Source organism: Neophocaena asiaeorientalis, unplaced genomic scaffold (genome assembly GCF_003031525.2).
Source record: "Neophocaena asiaeorientalis asiaeorientalis breed wild unplaced genomic scaffold, Neophocaena_asiaeorientalis_V1.1 scaffold105, whole genome shotgun sequence".
In the NCBI taxonomy this organism is placed as follows: domain Eukaryota; kingdom Metazoa; phylum Chordata; class Mammalia; order Artiodactyla; family Phocoenidae; genus Neophocaena; species Neophocaena asiaeorientalis.
Window position 1 is genome coordinate 4178056 of NW_020172162.1, and position 12357 is coordinate 4190412.

A 12357-nucleotide genomic window follows, 5' to 3' on the forward strand; every position below is an offset into this window, starting at 1 on the left:
TGCATTGGCAGGCAGGTTCTTAACCACAGTGCCACCAGGGAAACCCCACTCATAGGTTTTCAAAAATGGAATATTCTGTGCATGTCTCTTTTCTATTTTAACAATACATAGTAAAAAAACTCAATAGACTTATTCTTTTTATTGGCAGCATAATATTCTGTGATGAAGATGTACCTCAGATTCTCAACCATTCTTCCATTGAGATACTCTGCTTTTAATTTTTATGTAAAAGCTTTTGGAATTCTTGTCTTGTTTTAAAAAGCTCTTTCATGTATATATATATAGTTGTCCCTCAGCATCCATGGGGGACCTGCCCCAGATACTAAAGTCCACAGATGCTCAGGTCCCATACTCGGTCCTCTGTATCCACGGATACAGTACACCGTCCGTGGTTAGTTAAATCTGTAGATGCGGAACCTACAGATAGGAGTGCTGACTGGATATATGTATATGCATTTATATATTTATACATAATTTATAAATTTAAAAATAAAAACAAATATATAAATGTATTTGTATAGAATAAAAATATATAATTAAATCAGTTGGTATAAAGGAGAATTGAGTATTATTGTGACCAAAAATACATCAAATCCAGAGCTAGAACCTCTGGTATGCCAGTATGTACTGTGCACTTCTCCCTACACTCCTCTCCTTTCCCTCTTCCCTTGCTTCGGCCTCCTCAAACGCAAACTGACTCAGCGGGTCAGATGCCCCTTTCTTGTCCCGAGGTCCTTGCGTCCCTCTAGGGTGTGGGGGAAAGGTCACTATAGTAACTCCCTCCTCGCTGCCCACCACCACTCACCGGGCACTGTCATCATCTCCAAAGCCTTCCTCTGAGCCTGCCTGGCATCTGGCGGGGGAGGGGCTTGCACAGCCCGAGGCCTCTCTCAGGAGCGCAGTCAGCAGCCCACATCCCAGTCCAGCAGGAGAAAGGGGCCCATTATTGCCTCCACCTGAGAATGTGCTCCTGCTGTGGTCACCAAGAGCCATTTGTGTCAGCTGTACACTGTCACTATGTGTATGTACGTTTACAAATTCGGGGGAAGGGAGATATTGTTTTAGGGTATTTCATTTGCAGAATCCCCTGAACTGGACGTTCCCTTGTGTTTAATGAAAACAAAGAAAAACTGTTTTGTATCATCCAAATGATAAAAATGTAAGCAACTTGACTTCACTATAAGAACAGATGAAAATCTCTGCTCTTGCGAACATGTCGCACTGACTGGCTTTTCACCAGCTCGCTCATGTGCACATTGACCCAAACAGATCTGGCCACGGGCAGAATTGTTCAATTACACCAGCCTTCAGAACCGGTAACTCTAGCTCAAGGCATTTTTTAAAAGCAACTTTGTTCGATTGAAAAAATAAATAAATGACTTGCGGCTGTACTAATAGAATAATGTCTGTAAGCCAGAGAGAACACAGCAAGGCAAAAAGATAAGGGCAGGACTTCCTCTCCTTTATGACTTTAACTGCTGTTAAAGAATGCTGTGCATCCTGCCATCTGACCCAGTGCTAGAGTTGTCCTGTCTCCCTAAAGCAGCCCTGTTGGAGGCCATTGAATGAGTAGAAGGCGTGTGAAGCTGGGTCCTGCAGGTTGTGTAGGATTTGGGAAACTGTCACCGAGGAAAAGGGATACGGTGTGTTTGGGGGCTGCTGAAAAGGTAGGTCTGTCCAGAGCAGAGAGTTCCGTGGGGGAGGCGTGGGAGGTGAGATTCAGAGGCTACGGTCATGGGCCTTGAATACCAGGCTGCAGAGTGCAGACTTGGAGTAACACAGAGCGGTTGGAGGTCAGTGCAAGGGGAGGAGGAGATGAGATCAGAGTGGCAGACAGGTGGGCATGTGCAAGATGTTAAACTGATAAAGGCTGAAAAGCTGAAATGTGGCAGGAGGAAAGTGTGTCAGTGGTACGGACGGATTGGAGGGTTAAGATCTCACACACAGCAGCCCCAATTAAGAGGTGTTGCTGCAGTTATTAGATTTTAGACTGATTATAATGGAGCTAAAGGATCGAGATCAAGGAATGGGCACGAAAGAAAAAAAAGCTCCTCCACAGCATAGGGGCCAGTGATGCTTAGAGGAAAAAATACTGAAGTGTTGAGATTTTTGAAAGTTTCCTTTGCATTGTTTCTTACATATATGTATTTGTGTACACATACAGGTATGTTTATTACTGCACCACTGACATCAAGAGACATTGATTTCACAAGTGTTTATGCGGTGGCTGCTCTGTGCCAGGCGTGCTTTGGGTGGTTAGTAAGGCAGTGGAGGGCAAGAGAGCTGCCAGTAGGGGCCTACTTTTTAAATTTATTTATTTATTTTTGGCTGTGTTGGGTCTTCGTTTCTGTGCGAGGGCTTTCTCTAGTTGTGGCAAGCGGGGGCCACTCTTCATCGCGGTGCGCGGGCCTCTCACTGTCATAGCCTCTCCCGTTGCGGAGCACAGGCTCCGGACGCGCAGGCTCAGCGGCCATGGCTCACAGGCCCAGTTGCTCCGTGGCATGTGGGATCCTCCCAGACCAGGGCCCAAACCTGTGTCCCCTGCATCGGCAGGCAGGTTCTCAACCACCGCGCCATCAGGGAAGCCCAGGGGCTACTTTTTGATGATCCGCATGTCCAGATAATAGTATTCTGATGCCCTGTTCTTTGACAAAACTCTGGTACTTCCACGAGTTCAGTTCTACCTGTCAGTTGCTTCATAGCATTTTGAGAAGGTTGAGAGGATGATTGTTGATGCTCAGAGGGACCAGCACCACTTCCCACTAAGTGGAAGGATTAATATTCCCAGTCTGGCAAAACTGGAGACGGGCGTTTGTCTGCAAAATCATTAGCGTAAAGAAGGTTAATCTGTGCATGATTACTAAATTCCAGAATGTTAGGCTTTCGGGAGAGCTCCTCGAAACCTGGGGAAAGAGAAATACGGGCCAGATAAAAGGCTAGGCCCTCTAGATCCCAGCATTAAATTGCATCACTTAAGGAGGTGACACAGCCGAAATAGAGGTTTGTCAATATTAATCTCAGTGGATTATCAGGAGGTGTTAGGGTTCATTTCTGGCTTATAAGGCCCAACAATTGGGAAGGGATAATACAGGAACTGAGGAAAATTCCTGGAGTCACCTCCATCAGGAAGTCTGTTGTGGTTTCCATCGTGCCCCCTTTCTGGGGACTGGAGAAGAGTCTTTTGTATGCGTCACAATCACAAACAAGCCCCAATTTCCCTGGTGTCTCATTTGTCCTCTTGTGTCTTGGGGACACTATGTACAAAGCTGCTTTACCGTAATTGAAGAAAATCTCAAGGTACTCACATTTACAGTTAGGTAATTTGTAGGTATATAACGTAACTATTAAACCCAGGTTGATTTAAACTAATGTTCCTATTTTTATGGATTCCTTCATATTTCCAGCCTTTTCTTCTTTACCGCCTGACCCACTTGATTTTGAGTTCAATTCCTAGAGAAATATATTCTTTCCCTGCTTCAGATTTAACATTTTTGAAGTTAGAACTGTCTGGCCCCCCCCCCCCCCCCGCAGATAACATGGTTTCTTTCCTTCGTCTTACACCTGATCTCTCTTCTCTGACCTCCAAACCTGCCGCCCAGAGGGTCCTTCAAGTCCTAATCTTTCACCCTTCTTGCTCAGTACAGCTCCACTGTCCAATTCTTCCTTTTTCTGAGCGCAAGTTTCTCAGGAAGGTCGGTCCTCCCACCCCTTGGCAGTCCCTCTCCTCCACTTTGGCTCTAGAGTGTGGGGAAAAGGAGAGTGAATTAAACAGAGATTTGACCCTGGGTAGCTCAGAAAATGATAATGTTACTGTCAGAAATTAGAGGGTTACGTAAGGGAACTGATTTGGCGAGAGGAGGGAGGGAAATGATGTAATTAGCCCTCGTGTAAAACTTTAAGGTGCCAGCAGAACAGCCAAGTGGGACTGTCCGGTGGGAAACTGGAGAGAAGAACCCATGCTTAGCAGAGAAATTAAAGCCAGAAAAGCAGACTTAGCGTCATCTACATGGAGTTGACCGTTGAAGTCAAGAAAGACGATGATACTACTCAAGGGGAGAGTAGAGGGAGAGAGGAGGGCTAGAGGAGGGCTGAGGACAGGTTCCATAAAATGGCCACATTTGTGGAATAGGGAGAGACAAGAGAAGTGACCAGAAAATTCAGAAAGGACAGTGTGTGGAAGAGGGTAGAGAATTTAAGAGCAAGGATTGGTCAACTTTGGCAAGTGCTACGGCAAGCACACGGGGGAAGAGGAATTCCGCTACTGTGTGGGGCAATTTGAGTGGGCAGGTGGGGTCGCGTCCTGTTGCAGGGGGTCTGTCCACACTCTCTTTAAATCTTAAATGATTTCTTTATCTCTACCCTTTTAAATTAAGAGATGTTTTAGGGGCTTCCCTGGTGGCGCAGTGGTTTGAGAGTCCGCCTGCCGATGCAGGGGAGGCGGGTTCATGCCTCGGTCCGGGAGGGTCCCGCGTGCTGAAGAGCGGCTGGGCCCGTGAGCCATGGCCGCTGGGCCTGCGCGTCCGGAGCCTGTGCTCCGTGGCGGGAGAGGCCACAGGGGTGAGAGGCTCGCGTACCGCAAAAAAAAAAAAAGATGTTTTGATACAGTTGGGTTTTTGTTTTTTAATTTCTAAGCCCTAGAGTAAACTCCCCGCTTTGGCTGATGCGAGTTCGCTCCTGTATTGTGTATTCCACATCCCCAGCACGCGGTACTGTCGTCTTCTGGAGCCCTGATGGTCCCTCTGGCTTTGTGCCCAGTGGGGACAGGGCTCAGTGCTGCCTCATGGACTAGTGACGGGAGCACAGGCCTGAACTGGCGGTTCAGCTCTGACGTTCTGTGAGCCTCACCCTCCTCATCTCCCAGTGACTGGCCATGCCTGGGGTAGAGGGTAGTCAAGAGAGTTAAACAAGATGATCTATTGAAGCACCTAGAACAGGACATGGCACGTAGATGGCACTCAGCAGAAATTTATTAAACAAAGTGAGATCAGAATCACCAAAACTTGAAGCTTCGGGCTTCCCTGGTGGCGCAGTGGTTGAGAGTCCGCCTGCCGATGCAGGGGACACGGGTTCGTGCCCCGGTCCAGGAAGATCCCACATGCCGCAGAGCGGTTGGGCCCATGATCCATGGCCGCTGAGCCTGCACGTCTGGAGCCTGCATGTCTGGAGCCTGTGCTCTGCAACGGGAGAGGCCACAACAGTGAGAGGCCCGCGTACCGCAAAAAAAAAAAAAAGCTTGAAGCTTCAAAGAGCAATTATTTCTGATAAGAAAAAATTAATCACGACAAGATGACAGAGTTAAAGATGGGTTTCATCTTTGTGTATTTTGTGTATGTGTGGCTTTCCTTTTTATCTTTTATTTTGAACTCAGTATAGGTTCATAAGATGTTGCAAAAATAGTAGAGGGGTCCTATTTACCCAATCACCCTGCTTCTCCCAGTGATGACATCTTACGTAACTGTAGGACATTATTTAAAGGGGGAAACTGATATGGGTATGGTACCATTAACTGTTTTACTTACTTGCATATTATTTTTGAGATTGGGTGAGTCTCTTTTTTTGTCACAGTATTTAGTTTGGTTATTAGGCTTGCTAATTTTTTAATGATGTATTTGTTAGTGGGAAGGGGAGCTATTCCTGCTTATGAGGTTTCCTTCCTATAGAGGAATACCCAGTAGTGTAATGGCCACTCAGTCATCCAACTGGCATGAGAGAGCGGGCAGTCAGAGCCTACTCTTCCCTTTCCCGGGAAAGGGCTACATATAGGCAACTCTTGTTCAACTTTGACTCTCCGCGGATGGCATACCTGAAGATTTGGGGTGAGTCAGAGATCCCAAACATGTAACGCCTTGGGCTTTGAATTAGAAATAAGAGAGAGACTAAGGCAGATGGGGAAGAAAGTTGAAGGATGTAGTTTATAGCTGAGGTGGGTGTGCTTTCTAATCCTGAGCCCCTGAATCAGATTTGCCCACCCAGTCACAGGCCACGCCTGCCCCAGGAGGAGCAGAGGAGAGCACCTGTGCTCACCAAGCAGGAAGTGAGGGGTGGAGAGTGACCAGGAGATTATGCTAAGAAATGTCACCTCACAAGGAAGGAACATCAGGTGCGGGAAGTAAGTATTCCTGTACCACCTGCTTCTGGGGAGAGCCATTTGCTTTTCAATTCTGTCATATCTGCTCAGTCTCTTCCCTGTAGACATATTAGTTGTGGCAATAAAGAAGTGTCACTAACTTTAACATGTAATTCTGAAAATCAGTGTTATTACTCTGCAGTTCTTAAAGCATTATCTTTTTCAGACTCATTTTCCTTATTTTACTGCTCTGGCATTCTGTATAGTCTCGATGACATTCAAATTTCAGCTGTATTGATACATATAATGGCCACAACTGGAAGAATCAGCTACCTACTCATTTTACCAAGGTAACTGACATAGTGGCAGTAAATGGAGAAACAATAACAAACATAGGCAAATGTTAAATAAGAGTCTCAAAGTAGGGCACTGGAGCTTGAGGGCAGAACCGTTTCCTGCAGAAGTAGGACACTCATGGTAGGAGTGTGCCAAGTAGGCTCCACAGCCAGGCACCAAGCATTGCTGAGGATTGGGAATTAATATCACTTTCACATGCATGTATCTTAACTCCAAGAAAATGCGTAGGAAGTTTTGGAACTAGTGGTTTCCTGTATAGAGTGGCATCTTACAGTTGGTTTCCTTTTTCTCGGGCAGGACTGTACTGATCATACATGAGACAATATGAAACTTCTTGGGTTACCACGTGGGCTCTGGTTTGGGCATATATGTGGTCTCAATCGGGCACAAATCCAGAAAATGAATATGCTTTCATTAATAGAGGGAGATGGTTTTGCTGAGGTTGGAAAATGGTGTGGCTTTGGTCTTAAATCATTTGACACTGTTTGTGGTCTCTGGCGGCTGTGTTTATTCTTTCACATCATCAGCGGGAAGTGAACCATTTTGCAGTTGGCAGTTAAGTTGAGATAAAGCTCTAGGGATTGGGGTTATGGATATTCCAGATGATTTAGCAATAAAATGAATGCTTTTAGGAGACAGTCAAATGGAGCAGGGGAGACAACAGATGAGGAGTCGTTAGAGCCCCAGATGCCCAGCTACCTGGAGCTGGTAGACTTTCTGAGCTTCAGTTTCCTCATCTGAAAGTTGGAGCTCAGGATACCTTTCCTGTCTACAACATTCAGGGAGCAAATGAGATCAAGCTCACAAGATAGCTTTATAAAAAATAAAGTAGCTGCTCATATTTTTTTCATAATAACATTCAACGTATAAAAATAAAATGACTCCTGATGCTAATTTTGGTAGAGGAAGCATAATAACTTTCAGACTGTTGGTGCAATTTTCAATTGCATTATGTCCCAGAGTTTTCTTTGAAAGCCGGTTTTTTGAAATTGGGAAAATATTTCTCCAAGGAATAATACCATGATTGACGGTGAAGTTCCTGGGCTAGCCGAAGAGCCTGTTCAATTTTCTGATGCACCTAAACGGGAATTCTCTGGTGGGCTGTGAGCTGCAAGCCCCTCTGATCTGGGCCAGCTCTGATGGCTGAATGCCTCCCAGGGCAGAAGAATCTGGTGAGTTCCCTGGCGACTGAGGACTCTGATGTAGGGAGAGTGCAAAGGGAGTAGAGAAGTCATCCACTCGAGAAATGAGCAGTATATGGAGGCCCAGGTGGACCAACCAGCCCTCCCCACCGTGCGCACAGCCCCCTGCAGTAGAGAATGCTGGGGATGAGGCCACAGCTGCTGGGCCTGCACTGTCATTCTTAAGTTCATTGATCTAAATCAGGAGGGCCTCATATTTTAAGGCAAATATTTCATGTGTTTGCTTAGGTTTTTCAAATAATTAATAATTGGAAACATAATTTAAAATCGATAATGAAGTACCTAAATTGATTTTTTTAAATGCTAAATCTTTTGAATTCTAATTTTGCTTTACTAAAATGCTTTTAGAGCCCTTATAAAATAATCACTTCTTGATAGAATTTTTCCCTTTAAAATGGGTCTCTCAATGTTGACTGCATGGTGAAGACTTTGAGGCCCAACTAATTCAGTGTGAGATAGGACAGCTTTGCCAAACTCACCAGGTGTTTTACCTGGAGATGCTGATTGAGTTTGGGGCCCAATCTGACGATCAAGGAGTTTGGGGAAACCCAGAGAGAAAAAGCTGCCTCAGGAAAAGTGAGCACCGCAAAGCTGTAGAGTGTGTGTGTGGCTCAGTCATTTTCCAGCAGTAGATTAGCAACCAGAATCACACCGGCATGTTTCTTCCCTGATACATACCAAACATTTAGGTCCCCTTTTGTCCCAGACATCATCTAACAGCTGCTAATACAAGAACACTTAAATTTTTATCAATCCTTCTTGTGGATTACCAGTTCCATATTCTTCTCCTTTTTCTTCTTCCCACTGGTTGCCTTCTGACTCAGTATATCTGTCCCAAGGGGTTGCACATTAAGTGATGGGAAAAAGAAGCATGGAAACTCCTGTTTTTCAGTTTGCTATTGCTTGGTGAGATGACAGTTAAGAGGTTGGGAATTGTTCCAGTAAAGTCCTTTAGAAGCTAAACAAGCATCTGTGTGTGCATCTGACTTCTACTTCTTTTTCTTTTTTTGTCATAAAGTGTTTGACATGGCTTAAAAGATTATATGCAGTAAAATAGAAGAGTACATAACTCAGTGGGATTAGGAGCAATATAAACTAGAATAGAAAGTTAAGAAAGGAACAGATACATTTCTCCCAGCATGAAGCTCGGACTTCGGTGAACTCCTGCTTTGGGTGCAGGCCCAGTGGGTGGGCTTTCCTGCGGGGTGGAAAACAAAGACTCAGCGGCAGAGCACACAGCTCATTAACAATTTCTGCAAATACATCTCTGTTAAAAAGTTGGAGCGAGGCTGAGAGTTAGGTGGGTTGACTTGGAATTTGCCTTTACTGTTACCACAGTATTTAGCTAGACTCTCCTCCCACTGATCTCTTTATATTTTTCCCAGAAAAAGCCACTTGTCTGTGCTCAGCGTTCAGCCCCAGCCCCTCCCGCAGTGAGATCATTGGCTCACAGCCAGCCTTTCAAATGGGGGGCCTTCACAGCTGCATCTGCCTGGCGACCTCCTCCTGACCCTCCTCCCCGGGGATTTAAGCTCTGGTTTACCACCAGCCCTCTGCTAATGCTGGCACTTTCTTGTCAGAGGCTTCTTAAAGGGGAAAAGCCTCCTTTTCTGTCTCCTGTCTCCCTTGTCCCTTCATTTCCTTCCTCCTCCTCCTTTCCTTCTTTCCCTTCCTCATCCCCTCTTCCTTCCCTTCTCCTGATGTGTATCATCCAGTAAGCTTTTTTTTTGAGGTACGCGGGCCTCTCACTGTTGTGGCCTCTCCCGTTTTGGAGCACAGGCTCCGGATGCGCAGGCTCAGCGGCCATGGCTCACGGGCCCAGCCGCTCCGCAGCATGTGGGATCTTCCTGGACTGGGGCACGAACCCGCGTCCCCTGCATCGGCAGGCGGACTCTCAACCCCTGCGCCACCAGGGAAGCCCCATCCAGTAAGCTTTTTATGGGCATATTTATTGTCCTCTGGGTAGGAAGAGGAATAAGAAACTGTTTGGACTGTGGAGGAGCTCACAGTGGGAGAGAAGGTACCTGAAACTAGTGGTTAGGAGTCTGTGATGGGTGTGGAGCAGGAAGGTCTGTTCACCTGGAAGAGAAGCAATCAACCGCTGAAAAGTCTTCACAGAGGAGAAGTGAGCCTGAGCTGGGTCCATAAACCCGAGCAGGAGGTGAGCAGGTTGGAGAGGGGGTGGCGGAGTGTGATGGAGGGGGACATGCTGGGCAGAGGCAGTGGTCCATTCAAAGGCTTGGAATTGTGAAAGGATGAGGTGCAGAGTCTGAAAGATAGAGAGGGAGGAAGGGGGAGGTGAAGGAGATGAGCTTGAGGGGGGTGAACCGCGCTTTAGAGAGTGAATAGCCTTTAGGATATGGATTTTGCCCAGTAGGCCATCGGAAGTCAGAGGAAGTCTTTGAACAGGGAAGGTTGGGTTTCAAGATGCTCCCTCTGGCAGCAGGGAAATGCTGTGGGGAGATGAGCCCAACAGTGGAGAGAGTGGAAGGAGCCCATGCGGGGAGTGTAGAGTTTGGGAGAGAGATGAAATGGGCTTAAACAGAACCAGCAGCCTTGAAGATGGGGAGAAGAGGTAGAACAGGTGATCAATCAGCTGTTGAAAGGGAAGGAGGGAGAGGAGTTAGGAGCCTAGGAAGGAGCTGCTGTCGTGAATGAGGTGAATAGGGAATACACTAGTCCCCCTCCAGGAAGTCCATTTTTCTTTCATCGATTATTTTTTTATTCCTCCGCTCCTTTTAAATCATCTTAAAATCCATCTACCTGAGATATTGTCTGATTCATCCATGGTTTTCTGAATCCCAACCTTTCTATTTATACCAGTGTTTCCTTTGTAGGTATTAATCCATTCGTCCGTTCCATCAACAAATGTTTATTGAGGACCCACTGTGTGCCAGGCACCAGATTTGGGCCTGGGGGGCACAATGGTGAAAAGACAAAGTGTATCCCCTCACTGAAGCTTCTAGTATAGAGAAATAGACAATAAAACATATTATTAAATAACCTAACATGAAGTAGTTTGTGGGGGGTGTGTGGTATGAGGTGAAGTTTGAGGGGTTGGCAAGAGTCAGACCATACCAGGCCCTGTACACCAAGGTCAGGAAATGGAGTCATATTCTAGGAGCAATAGACAAAAAACCAGCAGGGCTTCAGGTGACAGAAAGCGGAAAGGCAAGATTCTGGAATGTGTCTGAAGTTTTGCGACTTGAGGCACTGTGTTGATGGTAGTGTCATATATTGAGGCATCACTATGTATTTTTCAAGTGCATGGTATATGTTTCATGTATATTATTCTGCTAGCATCACAACTGACTCAACTCACTCAACTCCCTGTGCTCCATACAATGTGATTGATACAGGCAGTAAATAGATAGGGATTTAAAATCAGGTGATGTGTCACATCTAAATGTGTGCTTCCACTCTTGATTGGGGCCATTTATAAAAGTTATGTATTCGGGGCAGAAGAACCATGAGCTGTCATAACTTTTTCTAATGAGGTGAGGAAAAGGGTTGAAAGGGAGAAAAAAAAAACCCACCAGAACTGAGGTTGAAACAAGAAAATCTCCTAAGAAAAGTCTGGTCCCTCCTGCTGACAGCGCCCCCTGCCAGAGGTTGAGTTGGGGAGCCAGAAGATGACAACAGATTGAGGTGCCCAATCTGTGAAGCCTTGGGGGCCAGGGAAGGGGAGGCGTTTGTGTGCACCGTGGGTGGAATGAATGTTCCATGATCTGCCACGGTCTCTGTCTGGTTCAGGCCAGGATTCACTTGGGCCTCTGTGCTGTTTGGTGTCGGAGTGGGGAAGCCTCTGAGTTTCCCTTTGGATTGACATAAACCAGCAGTGCTCCAGTGCCTGGGCTGTCTCTGAAGAAGGAGGACAGGTAGAGCCAGGGTCCGATGATGAGAATTTTCCATTTTCTGTCAGTGATGGCTTGAAATGCCTAGAATGGTTTGTTAGCCTTCCTTAGCTTAAGAGACTGCATTGTAGATCCCTGGTAAAGTGGAATGCTAGAATAGTTTGTTTCCCCTCCAGTGTTTTGGATACTGAACCTTTCAGGGAAGAATTTACTAAATTGCTACATAAGTGAATTGACTACGAAAGACTTGCACACATTTATTTGAAACATTAATTTTATTTTCTCTGCTTTAGAAGGTAGTGGGTTATATTTTAAAATCTTTTTGTTGCGGTTGTTACAAAGGAAAACTAATCAAAGGTACATGTCATCTTAATAATTGTTTTCAAAGTTTATTAATTATGGCTTTATATTTACATAATGCTCTACAGTGTACAAAAAGAGTGTTACATTTTTTCCGCCTGATACACACAACCCTGGCTGGTGAGCAGGGGTTGTAACCCCCTTTTCACAGATGAGGAACTGAGGGAGCTGAGGAACGAGTGAGTGCCTCAGTCACTTACTTAGGAAGAGATTTCAGACTTGAATCTCCATCCTTTCATTCCACGGCCAGCGATCTCCCTTCTTCTGCATTTTGGGTGTGAAGACCCACAACAAAGGCGGGGATGGGACCCATGACTTTTGAGCTCCTGTCAGTTAATCAGCAGTGGCAATGCCACTCATGCATCTCATCTCACTGAATCCTAATAACTCCAGGGCAATTATCACCATCCCCACTTTACTGTTGAGAAAAATGTGCTCTGGGAGGTTAACTAACCTAAACTGGTGAGTGGTAGGGCTGGGATTTGATCAGGCCATCCAACTTCCAAGCTGACTCTCT

At 45.9% G+C, this 12357-nt stretch overlaps 1 protein-coding gene across 2 annotated transcripts in view; it reads left to right on the forward strand.

Annotated features, from left to right (window-relative positions):
• The window catches only part of ARMC2 (armadillo repeat containing 2), a 141948-nt gene that overhangs the window by 89133 nt on the left and 40458 nt on the right, over positions 1–12357 (forward strand). The window lies entirely within an intron of this gene.